General features: G+C 41.5%; 1 long non-coding RNA gene across 1 annotated transcript in view; it reads left to right on the forward strand.

Annotated features, from left to right (window-relative positions):
• The first annotated feature begins 464 nt into the window (after window positions 1-464).
• LOC115271169 overlaps window positions 465-24,325 on the forward strand; it is a 64,548-nt gene continuing 40,687 nt past the window's right edge. The window contains exon 1 of the long non-coding RNA XR_003899771.1: window positions 465-565. This is a non-coding gene — a long non-coding RNA (uncharacterized LOC115271169). The remainder of the gene's footprint in view (window positions 566-24,325) is intronic.

Here is a 24,325-nt window from a genome sequence, read left to right on the forward strand (position 1 = left end):
ACATTTTCTTGCTATATGAGCCCTGCTGCTTTGTATGGTGGTTCAACACAGGTGTATAGATTTGTCATGTAGCCCAAGGTCTATTTTGGGGGATTGATTCAGATCTCTGCTTTTTCCACCTTGTAAAAAACCATGCACACAATTTAAATTTGGATCTCTCCGTGCCAAGAAAATCAAGAACCTTGTATTATTTACTAATTTATGTTATTAAAAAAAAATTCCTGAAAAATATATAAAAATGCAAGTTATTTGACTTCAATAATTTTGTTTGTGCATTTGCAAATATTTTTAACTGGAAGCTGTTTCTACCAATACAGCACAGCAGAGCTACAGTAGCCTGGTTAGTAATGAAGTTGCAGATAATTTTATAGCAATGTCTCTCTTCCCTTATATGTGCCCTTTAATTGATTGAAGGAAAGGCAACTGTTCCAATACTTTCTTGTTGTTATCTAGTTTACAGGGTAGACAGGACTGGAACTATTTCTGCAGCTTCTGGGAGCCTGATGCTAAGCAATGTGACAACATAAATCTGAAAACATTATTACTGTTGGAAACAACTGGAAAAGTGAGTATCTATGGCTACTCTGTTCCCCCCATCCCATACTCCGTTTCTGGAACGCATTAATGAATATGGTGTGTGTGTGTGTGGTGGGGGGAGAGGAGATCTGAAGAGATTTTTCCACCTGTATGTTTTAGAGTTCAAGACAGGAAAGGTTTTTCAGTGACTCTGAAGAAGCTGCAGAGGTAGGTGTCTTGGGTTCTGTGCTTAACTCTGCTACTGGGTTGCTGTATTACCTCAGGCGAGTCAATTTAACTTCTGTGCCTCAATTTACCCATATTGAAAATGGACTTAGTAATACCTATTGGGCGGGGGGGGGGGTCAATTAACTGTAAAGCACTTTGCAGTCCTCTGGTGAAAGGTAATATAGGACAATATTCTCCCCATGCCAACCCTGAGTCAGCAGGTGTAGTGCAAGGGGGGGTGCCACTGGAGAGAAGGATTCCTTCCCCAAGTCCCAGAGTGGGCACCACAACAACCCTTATGCCACAGTTGCTCCTGAACTCTGCTCATTAGCGATTCACTGGCTGCACGTTTGTTCCACTCCTCCCCCATCTTGGTCCTGCCTCCCCAAGCCCTACTCTGTTAAGTGCATGGAGCCCCCAGGCAGACCCCTGTGCAATCTTCTCTAATCCTGCCTCCCCCTCCTCTGTCTACCTAGTGCCCCTGTGCAGTGAAAAACCGTACCAGTTGTGCTGTGTCTGAGGATCTTTGTGAATATGGACATGGAGATGAGATTGCTCCCATATATGTGCAAAGTACCGAGACCTAGCTAATAAACTCACTTATATGATATTATTTTTTACAAAGCTACATCAGCAGTGAAATGTGAACTAGAATACAGCATGTACTGCCTGGCAGGGCAGTCTCCATAGAGCTAGGAATTGGCCTCCAACCCCGGTCCAAACTAGCTTGGGTTTGCTAAATTTCAGGGCAAGCTGTAAGGCCGAATTATTTCAATTGGCCTTTGAAGTAAAATTAAGCTGTAGGCCGATGTCTGGGAGTGCTAGTGTTTTAGTATGTTCCCCAGCTAGGTGGAAGGGGTGAGCTGATTATGTTGCAGTTTGATTTTTGTAATTTTAAATAATTGACCGTGTACTGAGCAGTGGTTCTCCAATTTACTTGATCGTGCCTCCCTCCTTCTTTGTGTCTGTAGTAGTTTATTGCCCCCCCCCCAAGTACATATACCGATTAAAACAAAAATCAACATGCAACTCTCACTAAATATTAAAAACAGTAAGGCGTCGATTCGAACAGAGCCAATGGTCCATTGTAATCTGAGTAAAAGCAAAACTGAGATTATGGTCAATGCTCACAATTAAATGTGCACACCATATTGAGGCAAATGAATTGACATACGGATGGCAATGACTTTGTATAATACTATGCAAGCTTAACAGAAATCCGTCAAAATGCACAGCGCCATCTAGGGTCAAAGGCACAGCACCATCTGAGGACCTGATGTGTCTGGAGGAATCATCTTTGTTATTCATTGCTGTGGGCAAAATGTCACGACTCCCCCCAATGCATTCTATGCCCTCCCCAGAGGGCCTGTGCCCCAAGTTTGAGAACCTCTGACTTAGAGTCTGTGCATGGGGACATATAATTGTAAATCAAAATAAATAAATAAATAGGTTGGGCGGATTTATTCTTAGTCTCACTTAACTTCCTTTCTTCTTGTGCGGACTCTTTGCCTCTTTCCTTCCAGAATCTAGGACTCTTGGACTAGGAATATGTTTCTCTATGCAACATACATGCACTACATTCAATCAGCCCCCAGATGTAATATGTGCACACCTTCTCTTTCTCTCTCCCCTTCCCTGCATCAGATCAAATTAATCGCAGACAGTGATGTACAGATCGAGGATAGCAGTTTGTTCAGTTCAGGCAATGCATACTGGTATGTCCTTGCCTTAACGTTAGCTGTTTCATTTACAGCTTTACAAAAAAGAGTTGAGTTTAAATAGGGTTTAACCGATCAGCTTGGAAATTTAGCCTCACAGCAACAGAGCTTTATATCCAGAGTCTGGAAAGGTTAACCAGCCCTAGGTGATACAGAGGTGTTGTGGTAATGAGTTTTGGATTTCGGAGACAGCTTTCCATTGTGTCAAGGGGTGCTTTGCTTTTTGCTCAGTCACTCAAATTCTTTATGCCTCCTCATGACAACCTCTTACTGTGTTTGACATCACTGTAAATAAATGGCAAATGGCAGTGATAATGGATGGAAGCAACAGATTTTGCCAAGTGGCTGAAGCTTTATTATAACTTCAGCCAAAAAAACAAGGTCCCACCTAACGGGTGACACAAACTACCGGAGTGAAAGGGAGCATGCAACAACCTTCCCAACCTGTCACTGACCTGGCCCCTTGCAGTGTTGAAGCACAGAGCAGGCCTAACTATCCAAGGGCTAACAAGATTGAGTTAGTGCATAGCCTAGTCAAGATTTGCAGCCCTGATGCAGGATATTGCATAAAGAAACCCCAATGCTTACCCCAAGAGCTTGGGCACCCTGCATTTTGAGTCACTTTTAGTTATCTCATGTCACGGAATCTATCTGAATAAAACCATTTGCAGAGATCTTGATTTTGTGTATTGAAAGTTAAAAATATTTAATATGAATTAAATATATTCCTTCAATGTACTGGATATTAAATACAGATAAACAGGTAATTGCATTGTCTGAATTTCCAGAAAGATGTATCTTTTTTTATATGAATACAACTTCACTTTCAAGGGTATAACTATAAATCTGGGTTTAAGCAGTGATATCACAGTATGATATGAGAACATACCATACCATCGGAATTCCAGTATGTGATCATTTCTAGCCATCGCCACTCTGAAAACTTAATGAATTTTTAAACAGAGATTTTTTCCTATATTATCTGTGCTATAAAAATGTCACCAATCTAATTTTAAAAGCATAAACCTGCTTTATGGGGACTCACTGGAGAGGTTTGATTTGTTCCTCCCACAAGTAGGTTTGTTGTGATTTGTTGTTTCAGTTTGAAAGCAGTCTCATTTGTTTATCTTGGAGGTAAGACAATGTTTGTATTGGTTTTTTTTACAGATCAGTCTAAACCATAATTTCAATTCACAACTAACTATCTTAGGCCTTTTAATATCAGTGGTTTATCAGTGGTTTTTTCCTTTTAGCCACCAGCTAATACTAATTTAGGATAAGATTGAATTTTGAAGTCAAATTCACCCCTGGAATTGGCAAGTGCAATTCCCTTTAATTTGGTGCACCTCACAAACAGACCAAACCATGATAATTCTTTGACCTCTGCACTGAAAGTCTTGCAGCTTGTTGACTATGGTTTATGTTCACTACTTCAGAAGACCGACCTGTGCACCATTTCTTCCCACTTAATCCCTGGGTTTAGGTCCCACTGTGAATAATAACATGCAAAGGTCTCAGATCACTCCAAAAGCCTGTATCCTCCCTTCTTCTGCTTATCTCTTCATTATCATTAAATTGCTTTCCAAAGTTTTTGTGAGCCTCTACGGAGAGCCGGTTGTAATGGTGCTGTATGCAGGCCAATGAACGCTCTGAGAGGCAGAGCCCCCACTGAGCGCTCACTCAGTACGTGCTGTTTCTGGAGTGTAAATTGAGTTCTGTGACGGACAGGCAGATCAGCAGGCTGTGACGGAGGCACAACAGTGCAATGAAGACAACCCTTACCCCTTCCTGCACCTCCCCCCCAAAAAACTCTTCAACAACAACATTATTGATGCACCATTTTTTTCAGTGATTTTTGTGTATGACTATAAAATGTGTCATGAATGAAATATTAGTGGTGAAAAGGAATCAGATGGAATGCATGATTCCGAGAGCACCATTTTTTAGGGTTTAAGCATAATTGTAAGTGTTTGCATAATGTGGTTAAATAAAGTGAATATAAAGGCTTAATACACTGTACTCAAGTCGGAACTAAGTTTTAATAGCTTTATAAGGTAGAGGATTGAGACCAAGACTTTACAGTGAGGGTGAAAAGTAATTATCTGGTCAGGTTCTTCATAACCCCCCATCTTTGACATTCATGAGGCTCCCTTATGATAGCAAGCATTAAAGCTACATTCCTTTCTTCATCAATTTATAATGCTGTGAACAAGCTAAATTTTCAACTATGGTCTCTGGTTTTGCACCTGCAAAAATGCATGTGCAGATGTTTGCACCCACAGAGTTGCACCCACATACTCCTTTTGCACATACAAATGCAGGTATGTGTGCCATTCTGTGAGCACTAATACCTCTGCATGTACTTTTGCATATATAAAATCTGAGACTGGCTTATTCCTTTACATGTCTGGGGTGGTGGTGTAGCCATGTCAGTTCCCAGGATATTAGAGGGACAAGGTGAGTGAGGTAATAGCTTTTATTGAACCAACTTCTGTTGGTGAGAGAGACAAGCTTTTGAGCCAGACAGAGTTCTTCAGGTCCAGGACGTATTCTAAGGGACCATTCAAGGTAGAGTGGCCTGTTAGCACCTGTGCAGTCAGAGGACATAAAGAGGGGTGGTTAGTGGGTGATAGATAGTTGTAATCAGCCATAAATCCAGTGTCTTTGTTCAGTCCGTGTTTTTAGAGTCTTGGAAAGTTACGAATTTAAGCTCCCAGGCTCGTCTTTTGAAAGTGTTGTGCAGGTTTCTTTTGAGGATGAGGACTGACCTGTCAGATATGCAGTGATCACTTTGTGACAAGTGTTCACCCACATGTGATTGGGTGTTTTTGTCTTTTATCATTTTCCTGTGTGAGTTCATTTGAGAGCTTAGTAATTGTTCGTCTGGTTTCACCCACATAACTTTTGTTGGGCATTTAGTGCACTGGATGAGGTACACCACATAGACTCATAGACTTTAAGGTCAGAAGGGACCAATATGGTCATCTAGTCTGACCCCCCGCATGATGCAGGCCACAAAAGCTGACCCCCCCACTTTCCCTTAACTCTGCTGTTGAAGTCTCCAGATCGTGATCTAAAGACTTCAAGTCGCAGAGGATTTTCCAGCTTGCGACCCCTGCCCTATGCTGCGGAGGAAGGCGAAAAACATGTTGTGATAGGCATATGTAGGAGCCGTGAATCTTGTGTTGTGGGGGGGTGTTGATCATTGTAGCAGTGGAGATGTGTCTGCGGGTTTTGCGACTGTTGTTCTGTCAGGGTCTGGTGCCACTTTGAGTTGATGTGTCCTGTTCTGTGTGGACCTTGCTTTTTATGATGAGCTTGGAGAGGTTGTGGGGGTTGTTTTGAAGGCCAAAAGTGGGGTGCAGGTTACTTAATATAGAGAAATTGTTCATGGCCTCAGGGGCCATAACTAGGTCCAACTATATGTGAAATTTAGGCTGAATATCATAAAAACATTAACAGTATGTTAACAGACAAAACACAAACAGACAAAATGTTAACGGACAAAACACTCAGCATGTAGCATATGCACTCAACCAGTCTAGGAGCAGAAACAATGCAATGTTACTTATTTGACTGGTCATGGCAATCTAACATAGCTCAAATATTGAATACTGGCAGAGAACTGTTTGTCCATAAAGTTAAAAAAATCCATTACTTTTGTTTTTAAAAAGTGCAAAAATGTCACCAAATCCTTTGAATAACATATGTAAGACAGTCACAGTCTGCTGGTGGATGTGCCATGAGCAGAAAGGGGCTAAATTTAGTGGATAGATTATTCAGTTAGGAAGATGGGCTCAGCTTCACCATTGACACAGAATGTGTAATCCCGCTCTGGCATGTACTGAAATTTGTATCACCTTCAAACCTAAGGAAAACCAGCCTATGTCTGAATTGGAGTTTTAGGCTCATGGCCCTACTTTCTCTGAAGAGATTACCAAAGGGGCTGCATCTCTGACAAGCTATCACATGCCATACAAATCTCTGCAGTGGTATGTATAACAACTGTCATCTTACACCCTATAACTTGGATTTATGATGTTATATTTTAGGGTCCTTAAGTAGTATCTAGGTTAAGGGGTCCAAGCATTAACTTTCTTTTTTTCTTCTTCCTGTTTCCTTTCTTTTCTTGTAATTTCCAATACGTGTTTTCTTTTAATCTAAACTGAACTGAGCTCTGACTGTCTTGTATTTGATATGCTATTTGCTGATGTTCCCAAACGAAAAAGAGCTGTGACCTGAAGAATGGCACAGTGAGATAATTTTAAAACAATCTCAGTACCAGTCAGAACTACAGCCTTCTTCCTGTAGAGCAGTGTGGTAGATGGATCTACAAGAACAAATGAGCTAAGGGTTTGAGATTGTATCCACAGTGCTACTTTTGGTGACAGTTAAACATTTTCAGATCAGTGCTCTGGTCATCGATCCATCATCCCAGGCATTCAATATGCTTGAGATTCAAAACCAGAAGCTAAATCAATTCCGGAACTCAGCATCTTGCCCTTATAAAGAGCCTAGACAGAGAGGTAAAAATATTAGGAAAAAAATGTGGGCCTTTCCTGCCTCATTCTCGAGGGGTAACTGTAAACAACAACCAAAACAAAACAGAAATTAACATCTGTCATTTGAGTAGCTTTGAAATGTTGAGCACAAGGTCCTCACAAAGAAAATAAGAATTTAATTTTGTTTTCTAGTTGACAACAATTAAGTGTAGCGAACCAAAGACAGACTAAAATTATTAACAAACTAACAGCATGCCTACCGCCGATGGCAACAGAAAGCTGATGGGTGAAATAGTGATACTCATCAAATGAATCTTTATTTGGGCTTCCTACATTCTGTTTGCTAAATAAGTTAGTAAAGCCACCCATACCCCTGGAGTGTTAAACTGCCGCAGCAGTTGAGCTGTCGCTGGTGCTGCTCTATTTTGGGTTCAGCTTTTTGAGTTACATAATCCGTGGCAATCTTACTGCATGTTAACAAATGGGCTGACCCAACAAGAGGCAAGAGACCATAATGGAGAAACTCATAGCAACGGGCCTGGTAAGAACAGGAAACCAAATCATACTAGAATAGTAGTGCTAATCCTCATCTCATGTAAAGTATTGTCGACCCATTGACTTCAAGGGGCCTTCTCTGGGGATGAATCAGGGTTGTATAATGAAGGAAGTTGTTGTCTGTAGGACCCTTGCCTTATTTGTTGCAGAAGCTGGAAAGTGTGTAGTGAATGAGGCAGGCAATTAAGGCCATCCTTTCTCTTCCTGCCTCAAGGGTCAGGCAGTTGAATGCTGCCCTGGAGAATTGGATTCTATCCCTGCCTCTGCTACATAAGAAAAGAAAATATTGCATAGCTGTTCATTCTGTGCAGTGAATGAGGCTGGGATCCTATGGAAAAAATGTTTGCTCGTGTAATTAAAGACTGTATCATAATGCACATGTAGAAAAGGCTGAATTCAGGTTGCACAAGCAACCTGAATTCAGGTATTTCCTAATTTTTGAGTAATTGACTTTATTTAACATTCTATTAATGTAGTTTTGTGTGTGTAACTTTCATATAGTCTGCCAGTGTAAGAATGTGTGCACCATGGACAGATAAGCTACAAAATTTAGTTCCATCCAGTCTCTGGCAAAACTGAGCCTTCCCAATATTTTGATTAATAAATGTAAAGTCTTTCTACATAGATTTGCAGCTAAGGAGGCTGTAAGCTATTTGTTTAGAAATTTTTATATTTTTCATAAAGCGCTCTGCAATGTTTTCATGAAAAGTGCCTTTAACAGTGTTTGTTTTGCCTACAATGAATTTTAGCAATGTTTTGTTGAGCATAAAATGGAAATTGTGTAGTTACAGATATCCTGATGACACAATTTTTTTGATAAAACAAGCTTCTCGAAACAGAGTAATGTTCCTTTAATTCCAAGCATAGATTTCCCTAATGTTGTTCAGTGATAGAGAGGAATTGCCATGAAGACAAAGGTCTATACCAGAGCAACAAAGAAAGTTTCAGTACAAAAGGGCAACTGTCTTGTTTGCATCAATTAATTGCCTTAATGTCATTTTTGTTATAAATTGGATGAGGTTATCACATTGGAACCAAAACACAACGTAACAGGGGAAAAATGAACCCCCAACTGAGCCCTTTACTGTGTCCTTGGTTAAGGAAAGGTGAGGACATGCCATCTCTCATGGAATCAGAGGAAGGAGAGGTAGGAGAAAACAATATAAAATGAACTAACATGCTTACTAGCTGGAATGGAGTTTCAGCCTGCAGCAGTATCATGTTAAAAGGTCAATTGAAAGCTGCAGCTGGTTGTCTCTTCCAGATTTAAAGAGCCCTCTACCAGGAGACTGTAGAGAAAGGCACTTTTAAAAGGGTAAACCCAGGAGGACAGAAAATGAGGGGATCTGGAATTCCCAGCTTTTGAGAGGTCTAAACAAGAGGCATTTTGACATTGCTATAGCCCTGTTATGTTAAACTCTGAAATAGATCTGTCTTTCTTTCATTCTGCTATGGCATTACTTGTTTATTATAAGAAAAATCCAGATCTTTCTGTGTCATCAGTTGAATTCTGAGCTTGATCTCTACCACTATATAATCACATACTAAATGTTTTGAGTGCACTCACAGCTGCACAGGTTTCATAGACTGACCAGGTTTATTTAGAATTTAGTATAAACAAGAGCATGTACTATATAATCTTTCATTATCATTGTAAATTCTATAAATTTCTGCAGTTGTAATAACTTTATTTTAATCTGTGACAAACTATGCAAATTGATATTTTTACTATTAACAATTTCTGTGAAATTTGTCACCACTATCTATGATTACTAGGCCATTTCTAAAATGCTTCAATGCATGAGATTAGCTAATTATTTTTGTAATTGACCAAATATCTATATGGTATTTCAGAGTTCTGTAAACTTTATTATTCAGATAAACAATGGTTTGACAATAGTCCTAAATCTACAAGATAGAGAAATCAGGAGAGTTTAGTTAGTTATAAAGGAAAGATTGTCTCAAAATCTCATACTATAGAATAGGGACTTGAATCCAGCATCTGCAGCCTTGTATTTTAACTTATAGGTTCCACAACACCTTTATGTGTTCTATCGGGATTGGAACTGGAGGGAGAAGGCCAACCAAACACTATCCCTTGTAACCTAAGATATGAGAAGCAGCTGAAGAACAACCCTCTGCTTATAATAAGGGGGAACATTGAAGGGCCCATGTCGCTTTCAGAACAGTAAAGGGAGCAAACTGAGCCCCTAGGAATCTCACTGTAAAGTATAAGGAGAAAATTACCTAATCTGCTGAAAGCTGCAATTGAATAAGTATGCTTTGAAATCTACAGCAATTCAGGAACGAAGTATAGTAAGCAAAAGAGAGAAATAACATCAGTGACCCTGGCATCTCTGATGACCAGCTGGTCTCAAAGCCAGTTTATAGAGCCTCATTGAATAGTTGTGAAGACTTATTATGGTCTATTTGACTACTAATTAAAGGCATAGATGTGTGCTAATTAGCCTTCCAGAAGGAGCATAACAAGAGCGTGTGTGTGTGTGTGTGTGTGTGTGTGTGTGTGTGAGAGAGAGAGAGAGAATGAATATTTTACTGTTTTACTTACTGTAAGTAGAGATACAGGGTATAGATTTTTTTTATTTTCCAAGAAAAGTTACCAAATTTGCAGTGATTCAGTGTTGGAGTAACAATAAATTTGCCAATATAACATTATTTACAATAAATATTAATCAGAAGTGTAAGCAAAATGCAACTTATGTCACACATTTTAACAAATGAAAGAGAAGGTGGAAGAGAGAGGAAAAAGTGATTTAAATTCAGTAGAAGAAATATTTTAAAACTACTAGAAAGGTCAAATTACCCTAAACTCCCTGGCCAAGGTTACTGGTGATAGTCACTCAGTGCTGAGAGCTGGTACTAGGACTTGGAATATCACCCAGAATTCTTAGTTCACTCCATATCTTTATTTTTTATTATCTAGACTCTTCCTTAGTTTAAAGATGGCAAGCTCTGAATTTCTTCTAGGTATCTTGATGTCCCAAGGTACCATAGCAAGGTTTGTATAATGTACTAATTACAAATAGATATTGCCAGCATAAGGAAGTATATGCAAAATATCTATACTTATGCAACATGAAGTTTAAGATTCCAGTCCGTTAGCCATCAGAAAATGCAGCTGTGGTTTCCACAGCAAACTTCATGCTGTTTCCCGTATAGGTTTGCTTTACAACAGAATCATTTCTTTATCATATGACATGTGGAAATAAAAGAAAAATGCTACAGATGTACATCTGCAATTATAGAAGTGCATATCCTTTGTATAGTATTTTATTACTTTAATTTATATTTATCTCACATTGTCCACGATTGCATGAGCATATAATGACAGACCCTGTTGCTAAACACATACTGCCACTTAGGTGGCACAGCTGAAGTTCTGGCGACTGCCAATAAAACTTATCATCAATGTTCAGAAGAATAGGCTAGCAAATGCATTAGTAAATAGTAGGGCTGCCAAGTGATTAAAGAAAGTAATTGTGCGATTAATCGCATTGTTAAACAATAATAGAATGCCATTTATTTTAATATTTTTGGATGTTTTCTACATTTTCAAATATATTGATTTCAATTACAACACAGAACACAGTGTACAGTGCTCACTTTATATTTATTTTTGATTACCAATATTTGTGCAGTAAACAAAAGAAAGAGTAATTTTCAATTCACTTCCTACAAGTACTGTAGTGCAATCTGTTTATCATGAAAGTTGAACTTACAAATGTAGAATTATGTACAAAAATAACTGCATTCAAAAATAAAACAATGTAAAACTTTAGAGCCTACAAGTCCACTCAGTCCTATTTCTTGTTCAGCCAATCACTCAGACAAACAAATTTGTTTACATTTGCAGGAGATAATGCTGCCCACTTCTTGTTTACAACGTCACGTGAAAGTGAGAACAGATATTTGCATGGCACTGTTGTAGCTGGCGTCGAAAGATATTTACGTGCCAGGTGCTCTAAAGATTCATATGTCCCTTCATGCTGCGGCCACCATTCCGGAGGACATGCTTCCATGCTAATGACAGGTTCTGCTCGATAATGATCCAAAGCAGAGCAGACCGACACATGTTCGTTTTCATCATCTGAGTCAGATGCCACCAGCAGAAGGTTGATTTTCTTTTTGGTGGTTTGGGTTCTGTAGTTTCCGCATTGGAGTGTTGCTCTTCTAAGACTTCTGAAAGCATGCTTCACACCTCATCCCTCTCGGATTTTGGATGGTACTTCAAATTCTTAAACCTTGGGTCGAGTGCTGTAGCTATCTTTAGAAATCTCATATTGGTACCGGCTTTGCATTTTGTCAAATCTGCAGTGAAAATGTACTTAAAATGAACAACATGCTGGGTCATCATCTGAGACTGCTATAATATGAAATATATGGCCAGGGCCGGCCTTAGGGAAAATGGTGTCCTGGGCGAACTTGTATTTTGGCGCCCGTCGCCCTCATGGATGTGGTGCCCCCCATTGCCCCTGGCCCCCATGGACTCCCCAGGCTCTCCAACCCCTGCACCTCCTTTCCTGTGCCCCTAACCATTGCACTCTGTCCCCTTCACCCCCAATTCCTGCACTCCCTGCCTGCACCCCAACCCTCTCCCACCTGTGCCCCTAATCCATGCACTGTCCACTTTTGCCCCTAACCCCTGCCCCCTCCCATGCTCCAACCCCTGCACTGTGACCCCTTTGCCCTATTTCCTGCGGCCTGCCATAGGCACTGACTCTACTGGCAGCCAAGATCCCCTCACCCCCCACCCCCTGCCTCCGCCCCACTGAGCACGCCTACCGCCTACCTCCCAGTGCTTCCCACCACCAAACAGCTGTTTGGCGGTGCTTAGGACTTTCCAGGAGGGAGGAGGTGTTGCCAGGGTGGGAATTTGGGTAAGGGGTTGGAATAGGGGCAGGGAGGGGGAGGAGTTGGGGGAAGGGTGAGAAGAGGCAGGGGAGGGGGTGGGGCCTCATGGAAGGGGTGGAGTGGGGGTGGGGCCGGGGGGGCTTTTGTATCTTTGTATGAAAAGGTGTCAGTGATGCGGCCCTTGGGTCAATGTACTAGTCCTCATATGGCCCTCATGGTGATTTGAGTTTGAGATCCCTGCTCTTGACCATAGTGCCCCTGGGCGGTTGCCCCGGTGGCCCACCCATAAGGCCAGCCCTGTATATGGCAGTATGCGGGTAAAACAGAGCAGGAGACATACAATTCTCCCCCAAGGAATTCAGCCACAAATTTAATTAATGCATTATTTTTTTAACAAGAGTCATAAGCATAGAAGCATGTCCTCTGGAATAGTGGCCGAAGGGGCATACGAATGTTTAGTGTATCTGGCATGTAAATACCTTGCAGTGCCGGCTACAAAAGTGCCATGCGAATGCCTGTTCTCACTTTCAGGTGACATTGTAAATAAGAAGCGGACAGCATTATCTCCCATAAATATAAACAAACTTGTTTGTCTTAGTGATTGGCTGAATAAGAAGTAGGTCTGAGTGGACTTGTAGGCTCTAAAGTTTTACATTGTTTTGTTTTTGAGTGCAGTTATGTAACAAAAAAAAAATCTACATTAGTAAGTTGTACTTTCACGATAAAGAGATTGTATTACAGTATTTGTATGAGGTGACTTGAAAAATACTACTTTTGTTTATCATTTTTACAGTGCAAATATTTGTAATAAAGTAATAATATAAAGTGAGCACGGTACACTTTGTATTCTGTGTTGTAATTGAAATCAATATATTTGAAAATGTAGAAAACCATGCAAAAATATTTAATAAGTTCGATTTTTTTAAATTGCAATTAATTTTTTGAGTTAATTGCGTGAGTTAACTGTGAGTAATTGACAGCCTTAGTAAGTAGTCTATGCTAATGAACCAAGATAAGATATACACCTCTACCCCGATATAACATGACCCGATATAACACAAATTCGAATATAACGCGGTAAAGCAGTGCTCCGGGGGGGCGGGGCGGGGCTGCGCACTCCGGCGGATCAAAGCAAGTTCAATATAATGCGGTTTCACCTATAACGTGGTAAGATTTTTTTGGCTCCCGAGGACAGCATTATATCGGGGTAGAGGTGTATAATTTGCAGACAGACTTTAAGACAAGTGTCAAAGTAAGTCTCCATTTTTGCAGGTGCAAGTTTGTGCCCACAGTAACTGTGCCATATTTCTGTGCCCTGGGCACAGTGTATCCTCCCAGTACGCAGCTCCTCCTCATACTCCCCTGTGCAAAAGGTAGGCTAGGCTTAAAGCCACAGTCTTACCCATGTTCTTCTTCTAGCTCTGTGGTCTGAAGCAAGACTTCTGTCACAGAAAAATAGAAATGTAGGACTGGAAGGGACCTCGATAGGTCATCTAGTCAAGTCCCCTGCACTGAGGCAGGGCTAAGTATTTATTAGACTGGCCCTGACAGGTTTGTCTAACCTGTTCTTTAAAAACTTCCAATGATTCAGATTCCACAACCTCCTTAGGTAATTTGTTCCCATGCTTAACCACCTTTACAGTTAGGAAGTTTTTCATGAGCACTTCTTCTATAGCACGACTATAACAGCATTTAAAAGAGAACTTGATAAATTCATGGAGGTTAAGTCCATTAATGGCTATTGGCCAGGATGGGGAAGGAATGGTGTCCCTAGCCTCTGTTTGTCAGAGGGTGGTGATGGACGGCAGGAGAGAGATCACTTGATCATTGCCTGTTAGGTTCACCCCCTCTGGGGCACCTGGCATTGACCACTGGATACTGGGCTAGATGGACCTTTGGTCTGACCCGGTACGGCCGTTCTTATGTTGCTATTAATTCTAAAACTGTTTTAAAAAAAATGTTAGGATGAATGTTGGTAGATATTTTTTCCCTCTGGTGATCAGCTTGAAATGAAAAGTGCATATTATTGTTTTGATGTAACTTCTTAAAAATTAATGGAAGCTGCCTCCATAGCTCTTTATTAATGTCATTATCATAGCTCTTTATAATGTCATGATTTACAAATAATTCTTTCTTAGAGAAATACTCAGTTGCTTGGCTACTTCTTGGGAAAGTACTTTCAACCCATTCAAGTATATGTAATCGGTTATTAAATATCAAGTTATTTCTTCCTGATTGCCTACATTCTGGCCCTCTTGGCTTTCTTCAGAGCTGGGAGCGGAATAACTTGATGTTAAACTAATATTTTAATCCAGTTAAATACATAAAAGATTTTCTTCAGCAAAGGAGTGCAGTGGACCTGCTCTGTGTTTTATTATTTTCAAATATTAACAGTTTCATCAGTGAGGTTTATGTTATTATGGACATTTGACTGGATTAATGGACAAATAGAAAATAAACATAGCTCTGAAGTATTAAAACATATTACCAAGGTGAACTTTATTTTTGTAATGTTGGAATGGTAGGAAGACTTCGATTTTTTTCTTCTTAATGTTGAAATCATTGGAGAACCCTGAAACTCATGATTGGTGAAGGACACGTCCCATGAGCCAGACTCATTTCTGGGTTATTATATATTTATACTTCAAGTATTTCTAAAGCACATGTTGCCATAAACAGTAGTAGAGGGCCCTAGTGATCAAAAGTGTTTCAGGGGAACAGGTTGTGGTGATACAAAAACACCTGAAATTTCTTTTACAGAAGGAGGTCCTTGTAAGACACAAAAGCCCTAAAAGTGATTAGTGCTGACCAGAAAGTGGGCATATTTTAAGAAAAAGGTCTTTTATGAGAGCACCCTGCAAAGTCATTCCATGTTAACGACTTCTTTGATTGTCCTGTAGCTACTTCCAAACAGGAGGTGTGGTATGTGACATGGTCCCTGTCAGCCAATGATTGATTTAATACACACTGAAGGTTACTGTTATAGATGGAGTTCATAAAATCAATGAAAATTCCTATCTTGTACACCTACAGATGCCTCAAACCATGTCACACCAGGTGTACTGTTCTGTAATCGCGCAGCGCTTTGCTCCCTGTGGACTGGATCCAAAGGTCATTGGTGTCCATGGGAAAGTTTCCATTGACTGGAATCGGCTTTGGATCAGGCCCTTCTTGCTATTAAAACTGATTCTCTCCATAGCTGCAGTTGCTTAGACAAATCTGCATTGCAAAAGTAGCACTATCAGAGGTGCTGCCAGTCAGAGAGGAATCTTACAGTGGTTCTATAAAGGGATCTTATAAAGGGATCTTATCACACCTACCACTACTGCTTGAATGGCTGGGGCATCCCTGTGCCCTAGTGATTCCCCCCTGTGGAAAAAAAAAAAAAACCCCGCCCTCCGGGGCGCCAGTTCGGCGGCAGGTCCTTCGCTCCTAGAGGGAGTGAGGGACCTGCCGCCCCCGAATTGCTGCACATGCCGCCCCTCTCCCTCGGCCGCCCCAAGCACCTGCTTATTAAGCTGGTGCCTGGAGCCGGCCCTGGCTGTGGGTTCAACTCCTTGGGGCCATTGGGGTCAGCATGAAAGCTGATGTAATTTATGCCAGGGGACAGTCTGGTGGACAGGTAGCCTGGGGTGAGGAGTAGAGGACGAAGGTGCCTTAAGTCATCTTAAAAAAATTATTTTAGTTACAGTAGCAGCCCCATCCAAGGGCAGGGCCCCATTGAGCTGGGTGCCATTGTACCCTATTCACCCCCTTCTCTGAGTAGCAATAGTAATACTTCAAACAGCCAGGGATGGGGGCCCATCATGTGAATATGTATGAAAGCAGCTTAATTTGTCTACAGTTTTTTGTTAAATCCGAGTCATTGAATTTACATAGGACTCAAAATCTTTTTTTAAACAACAAACCTTAAAATCTGGGGCAAATACTACTTGCTTTTAATATATAGGCAGACTGACATACTGCAGGGATATAAATCATGGCAGAAGAATAAATGAAAAACTAAGTAACTTTTGTAGGTATTTAATTGCCCAAACCAAAACCAAGGCATAAAACATCGGAAGCGCTTTATTTCAAGTACACTCCAATACCATGAATGTTGATCCTGTCATGCAGCACAAAAAGAAACAAGGCTATTTGGACTAGGCAGTTCTTTACTTATACAATTATATCAATGATATGTTGGCTGAGCTGGTCATTAGGAATCAATTGATAAAGTGACATTGACCATCTCCCTTCTTAATCATCAACTCTTATACAACAGAACGCTATCTGGAACATGATAGAACAGAAATATTTACTCAATCCTAATGGATAAGAAGAGATTATTTTACTTAATGCAGTTTAGAGACTGTTTAAAAGCACTGTACAAATTTCTCTTATCGGAGGTCATTCTCTTGTATTCTTATGCTATAAACCAGCAGTTCTGAACCGGGGGTCGGGAGCCCCCTGGGGGTCTGTGAATCCTTTCAGGGGGGCCGTGGAGCCCTGTGGCTGAAACCTGGTCCCCAGCGCTGAAGCCAGGAGTGGCACAGGGTGGCTGAAGCCAGCGCCCCCGACCCCAACCGGGAGTGGCGCGGGGCTGAAGCTGGCGCCCCCCCTCCCCAAGCCCCCGAAGCTGGGAACAATGTGGGGCTGAAGCTGGCAAACCTCCCTCTCCCCGCCCCCCCCGCAAACCAGGAGCAGTGGGGGGCTGAAGCCAGGAGCCTCAGTGTGCCCCCTTCGCTGAAGCTGGGAGCTCCCCCACCCCCGCCCGCACACAGCCCGTAGCTACCCTCTGCCTGCCCCCTGAGCAGGGCTGGCCTTAGGGGAAATGGCACCCTGGGCAAACTTGTATTTTGGCGCCCCCCCATCACTCCTGGCCCCCACAGGTTCCCTGGGCTGCCCCCCATCACCTCTGGGCCCCACTGCCTCCCCCAATGTTTAATTTGTATTGAAAGAGATGCCAGAAGCTAGAGCTCAGCCCTGGCACAAATTAAGCACTGGCAGGGCGGCCTGATACTGGTGGGTGCTGGCCGGGCACCCAGCTCTGAAGGCAACGCCGCCACCAGCAGCAGCGCAGAAGTAAGGGTGGCATGGTACATGGCATATTGCCACCTTTCTGCGCTGCTGCTGTGGCTTGTGGCGCCTGATGCTCGGACATGTGGCTCAAGGCAGACTTTGCACTGTCACATGGGGGCTGCATCAAACTTTTTGAACTGGCTCCATCCTCTGATTTATATTTTTTGGTTGTGTCCCCCCACAGCCCAGGCAGGCTGGGTGGCCTCCTGAGTGAATCAGGCGTGGAGGTGGCGCCCCCTCCCTGGACCCCACTGTGCAGAGCAGGCTCAAGCCCCGCCAGACCTTGCCCCCTCAAATAGAAGTAAAACTATGCCTATGCCCAAAGGTCCCCCCAGCCCGGAGGTGCCCTCCCCCCCCCCCCGTCCCTGGTATTTTTATAGCATGTTGAAGGGGGCCTCAGCAAGAAAAAGGTTGAGAACCCCTGCTATAAACTATGTATTTTCTGATCTACAGGGTATCTTATTTTTATGCATATATTTTAATAAATTTGTGTATGTGGAAATTACTTTTCACACCGTACGGCCTTCGTTCTAAGACTCTTATGTGATTTTGCAAGAGCTGGCCAGCTTACACATCAGTCTATTAAGAACACAAATTAAAGGTTATCATCTCCTTTTTGATGAGTTTACAGAGCGACACTTGGTCACTATCAGCATAGTAGTAGTCCAAATTAAAGTTCCCTCTCTCAGCTGAGAGTTCATGACCCTAAGGCCATCTGTAAAGTAACAAAGACCTGACTGGGGAACCTTTGTACTGTGACTGGTGGTGAAGTGGAGATTAGCCAAATCATTACAGAACAAGTTAAACTCTAACCCACTGTCCCAAATGTTACCTGATGCCTAACTTTACCTGAAAAGTTTTCTAAATATGGCCCTCCTAGTGTCATACTATTCACATGGGTTAATTTCTCCAAGCATAGTTGTTGGACTAGAGCATTTTGTTAGGTCAGTTTCAGTGGTCCAATTAGTATTTCTATATACCAATCAGCCTCTTGGCTGATTTTGCAGACACAAGGAACAGAGGGAGTTGGATGGACAGAATTTATAAAACTGTGGCACTAGGGAATATGCAGAACTGAAGAAGAGGAGATAAATTATCTATTATTCCAATATGCGTTGCTAAACCAATAACTTTTGTTAGCCAAAAGATTCCTCCAAACAAAATAAAGTCATTTTGGTGTAATAATTTATCTTGTCAGATTTCCATGTGCTCATTTCATGCCATTCTCATTTCTGCATCTTCTCCCTAAAGGCTATATAAAGTAGAATTAGGAAAGAGGGATGCCTGGGTTTTGATAGCTATACACAGGACTCTGATCCAGATCATGGGATACACAGAGCAGGTTAGCCCATGTCTAGAAATGCCTCTTAAGTTTTTAGAAAATTCCATCCTCTACTTTTAAATAAACTGACCAAAACTTTATGCAAAAAATAGAAAAATCAAAGCTCAGAAGAAAATGATTCCTTTTTTAATTTTCTGGTGCAATTAATTTAGGTTTTAATCAGGTTGATAACGCAGAAATAAGATTACATTACACTGTAGAAAGTCCAGTTTAACAGATGTATTTTTTAGCTATTTTAGTTTATTACAGTGAAATGGCAGTAGTTTTTGCAAATAATTAAGCATGTCACTTGTCACTACATGCAACTCACTTTTAAATTCATAGTTTGGTTACTATTAATTTTGAGTTAATTTCAGACTGTTTAATTTCGTACTATTACATGTGTATCTCCATCTTTTTTAAATGCAACTGATAAAGACTGAGTGCTATATTCGGATAGCACAGACTGCTCTGCACAATGTAGGTGGAAACTGAGACATGGTTTTTGTCTTTTTAATTTCAAGTTAATATAATTGTAGGCTAGGTCCCACTGTCATTCTGAGATTTAATTGTCGGATTAGTTATTACAATAACTGTCTATTGTACTGTAAAACTTTTATAGCTACATGTTCTCAGTAAGTATAAATATGTAGCTTTAAATTTTTCACACGTAGAATACATGTCTGAAATAGCATCTCTAGGTTGTTTACCTGTTCACTCTTCCCCTCTAGTATATAAGATTCTTTTACATGCTCCCTTATTTACTCACAACAGTGGAACAACTTTAACTTTTTAGTCACTGTGAGATTTAAAGAGCTTTAGTAAAAAATGCTAATAAGAGTAGGGTAAAATACTTTTAAGCCTGTTTCGTCTCATGTGATTCACTGTGGGATTGTTTTTCTGCTTTCTTGTACAAACTATAGTAATCACATTACCCACCACTGACACAGGCCAGTTTTTCAAGCAGGGGTGCTGGAACAATTTGTATGGGTGGGTGGGGAGGGGGGGGGCGTGCTGAGAGCAATTGAACCAAACTGTAAACCCTGTATATGATGGAACCACTTCAAGTCAGCGGGTGGTGCCATACCCCTAGTTCCAGCACCTATGTCCTCAAGACAGCAACACTACACAACTTTTTAGGACAGGGCATGATGAAGAATATTATATCCAGTTGAAGATACACAAGGACTATTAGGTAGGAAGAATATAATTGGAATTTACCCATGGCACCAAGGTTAACAGTTGTACTTACAAAAAAGTACCATGGGATCTTAAATAACCACAAGTGGTCTCATTTACAGTTCTTGATTGGTTTGGAGAGTAAATGTTTTGTCTAGTGAGGAGTATTCCTCTTCTTACAAAAGCATCAACACCACTGAGGCCTCTCTTGTGAATGTGCAGTACAGTTACTAACCTCAAGAGGTTGTACCAAAGGGAATTGACTTCTCATGAACTTCCCTTTTAGTTCAGAAATGTTCTTTATGGGTGATGAATGTTTGCTTTATCTTTACAGTTCTGCTTCATGTCTTTTTGTCTTATTTGATTCATCAGTAGTCCTGTGGCTTGATGACAAGCAGTCACTTGTTCAGAGATTTGCTTAATAATATAAATTCACCCTCCTCCATTCTTTGAGTTCAGCCTAGATATGCACATTCAGCATATTTGGAACCTTTTAATTAAATGAACAAAATAATAACTGGTGACCTAGTTAAAAAAGTGACAATTTGTTTACTTGAGTTCTAATTATTCAAAATGGTGGAGGAGGGAGGAGTGGTAAATGACTTGTCTTTCCCTGTTAATTCTTTAACCATAAGCTTTACCGCATGTGTTAGATCCATTGAGAAATAGAAAAAATATTGTTGTACTCCCTCATAGTTCATTTAGGGGGGAATGAAGATTAAGAATAACTTAATAGTTGGAATATGATGCGGAAACATGAGCCCTCTTACTCCTAACGGTGTTGACATTTCTCATCGGAATATTTTAATATCACAATCACCTGTAACCATTTGTGGCTCACTGGAAGGAGGTAAGCTCAGTGGAAGTTTCCTCCACCACCCACACTTCTGCCACTGACATGCAAATGAAATGGGAGCTAGTAAGTGGAACAGTAGCATAGAAAAATAGGAGTATGGCCAGGAATGGCTAGTGGTATCAGAAACACACCAAGAGACACAGATTGAGAGACTAAAGAACATTATCATAGGAGACTTTCTTGGGCATTCAGCAAAAAAAAAAAAAAAAAAAAAAATCTGATATTTTTTTGGCTGCAAAATGGAAATGGATTTATTCGGGTATACAGCTATGTTTTATTTATTTAAGTTATTGCCCTGGCAAGAAAATGTTTTCATTCTATTTCCAGAATTTTTTTTAGAAAATCTAGAATTCATCCAGACTTTATTGTGAAGTCCCAAACTTCTGCTAGGTTTTCTGTCAGTGATGGATTGAACGTGGATATATCCATAAGAAATGGGAGCTCAGCATTTGAGAATTTGCATGTGCTGTGGGTAGAGAGAAGTCTTTTTTTAATCTGATTGAATCAACCAGCTGCTGAAGGCTAACCAAGCAATGTGCCATGGGCAAACTTCTGAAGGCAATTGCAATAGACACGCTTAGAATAATATGCAGAACACAGTTCTTGTTTATGCCTTTTCCTCCAGTTCTGCTAACTTCAATGACAATCTTCAAGATCAACAAAGAAGTGAACATGGGGTTTCCTGAAGTCCATCTTCTGCCCAAGAAAGTCATATTTACCTTGCCTTAGGTAGCTTTGGATATTGGAGGAGGCAAGTCTATGAAAATATTGTTTGATTTTGGGGATGTAATTGTGCTTCCCTGTAATGATCTAGGGGTCCAAAGCAAAGTAATGGACTTTAGATTCCTAGGCTAGCCTTAATAAAGGTAAAAATCCATCTTCAGAGTATGTTCATCTTAGAAAGTCTTACTGTATTTTGAAAAATAACGGACACTGTAAAAGAGTGGGTGGACTTGAAAAGTTTCTTCCCGTTTCAAAAGTTGTATTGCTCCTAACGATATTCCCCATTGTAGGAATAGGAAATATCACACAAACTGTGGTGTATTATTGTTAATTATGGTAGTGCTTAAGGACCAAACAGAAAACATGTGCTAGACACTGTAGAAACAGAGTAGTAGACAATGCCTCCAAGAGCTTACAGTGTAAATAGACAGGACAGGTGAAAGGTCAGGGAAAGAGTATAACACACAAACTGCATGAACACTGTGATGGAGGCCAATGTAATGTTAATTCCAGGATTTATTTATTTTATTTTGGGACGTTAGGTGGGGATAAGCTAAATGGAACAACAAAGGAAGGGAAAGGGATATTGAAGGGAAGGTGGTGGGGGGAGGGTGGTGGAGGAAGGAGAAAGGTATTGAGAGACTGAGGTGAAGAGACTGACCGGAGAGATGGGAAGGACTTGGAGCAAACAGCCATTCAGCACAGGAACCGGAGTGGAATACAATTTCTCTCTCAAACTGATAACTGGTTTTTGACAGTAGAAGCTTTTAAGTGCAGCCACCTTAGGTGGCAGTTGGGAGCATGTAGAAGGGTTCGGTTGGGGGTCACCCCTCTCGGGGGCGGCTGGGAGCCGGGCCGCCTCACTACTTAGGTCCAGTGAGTCGGGGAATTAGCCTGGTGGGGCAGGAAACAGTCAAGGGCTCAGGCCCTCAGGCAGGGGCTGAGAAAATAGTTCAATAACAGGCCCAGGCCCTGGGTCAGGGCAGGGCAACACACAGTCTGGAGCTCAGGCCCTCAGGCAGGGGCTGAGCAAATAGTTCAATAGCAAAACCCAGGCTCCTGATTCTAAGTGTCTGGGGCGAGGGGGAGACTGCCACCCATGAGTGGGGTGGCAGGGGGGACGCAGGCCCACCCACTCCACTGCGTCCCAGCCCAGGGCCCTAACAGCGGCAGGCAGCCTGCTGCTGTGACAGTGGGGATCCTGGCCGCAACACACTGACATCAGCTCTGGGTGTGCTGCAGCCAGACTAGGGTCAGCTGCCGCCGGGCTAGTTCCTACCTCCCCCTCTAGCAGTACCTGCGTCTAGTCAGTGTCCTCCACGGAATCAAGCACCATGGGCTCCTCAGGGTACTCAGCGAGCGGTAGGCTTAACAGCTTCTCCGGGGTCTGGTCGCCATCAGGCCTTGACTGGTATGGCCAGTCCTTGGGTTGGTCACAGGCTACAGGAGTCTCCCCAGCAGGAGCTAGGCCCCCAGCATCTGGCTTCTCCAGCGGCCAGGCAGCTTCTGAGCCCTAGGGTGGGGCTTTTATACTTCCTGTCCTGCGCTTTGACCATTGGGGGATGGGCGAAGGCTCCAGTGGCTCCGCCCACTTTGGCATCTGGAGGGGCTCGGCGCTCTCTGGGGCGGCTGGGAGCCAGGCCGCCTCACTACAGAGCACTGTTGAGGTTTCTTTTTAAATGCTAACTTAATAAATCTTTAAAACAGAGATGGGCAAAAACAAAGGTGTCTTTTTGATTTAGATGATGCAAATTTCTCTGACTAGATTTTGGCTTTGCAAAACCAAACCCCAAGCAGCGATGATTGAGATTTGAGTCCCAGTTTATCCAAACCTACAAAGTGATGGGGTAGTTTTGAATAATGGGCTGCAGTTTTTAAACATATTTTTAAAGTAATATCTCCATTAAAACAAAGGAGAGAAAATATCAACCATTTGATATCGCAATTGTATTCAATTGTGTGTATGGGCAGAAAGAGTATATGTTTAAGAAGCTGATGCTGTTTAAATTGCTAGAAGATAGCATTGGCCTGCTAAACCCAGGGTTGTGAGTTCAATCCTTGAGGCGGGGATTTGGGGATTTAGTTGGGGATTGGTCCTGCTTTGAGCAGGGGGTTGGACTAGATGACCTCCTGAGGTCCCTTCCAACCCTGATATTCTATGATTCTATGACTTCTCTTGATATGTTAATAGAGAAAACATGGAGAAACGTCTCTTTTAAATAACACCCTTCCTCCAGTTTTCTCCTTGAATTACCTCTATGCATTTCAGATATAAAAGACGGACACCCTTGATTTCATGTGGATGTTAGGAACCTTTGGAAACTTTATCCAGAGAGAATAAAATCCTTTTGAATGATTAAAATAAGTTTCAGTACAAACTAGGCCACTAAGATGCTAAAAATCTCTTCATGGATCAGTCAGTTCACTGCAGAGGAATAGAGGATCTTTAACATTTATATAAGCTGAAATGATGTTTGGCAAGTAGAAAGTATCAAGACTGAAAGAGGTCAAACATACAGCATCATTAAGTTCCAGACTTCCATTTCCTGAGCACGTTTAGCTAAACTTGGAAACCACTCAACAGCATTTGCAAAATGAGTACTGCATGTAATTATGTTCCATATATTGTCTCTCTGGAGGCTGGGAGATTTGATTGTTCCACTTGTGCTGTTAAGTTCTTTAGTGTTTGTTGTTTCATAAAAATAAATCTCATGCTGGTGATGTAATAAACTAATGAAAATAATGTTTTATTAAATTATTTTAGTTTAGAAGGTATTAGAAGAATTATATTGGT

This window comes from Terrapene carolina, unplaced genomic scaffold (genome assembly GCF_002925995.2).
Source record: "Terrapene carolina triunguis isolate 2854851 unplaced genomic scaffold, T_m_triunguis-2.0 Scaffold67, whole genome shotgun sequence".
Taxonomy (NCBI): Eukaryota; Metazoa; Chordata; order Testudines; family Emydidae; genus Terrapene; species Terrapene triunguis.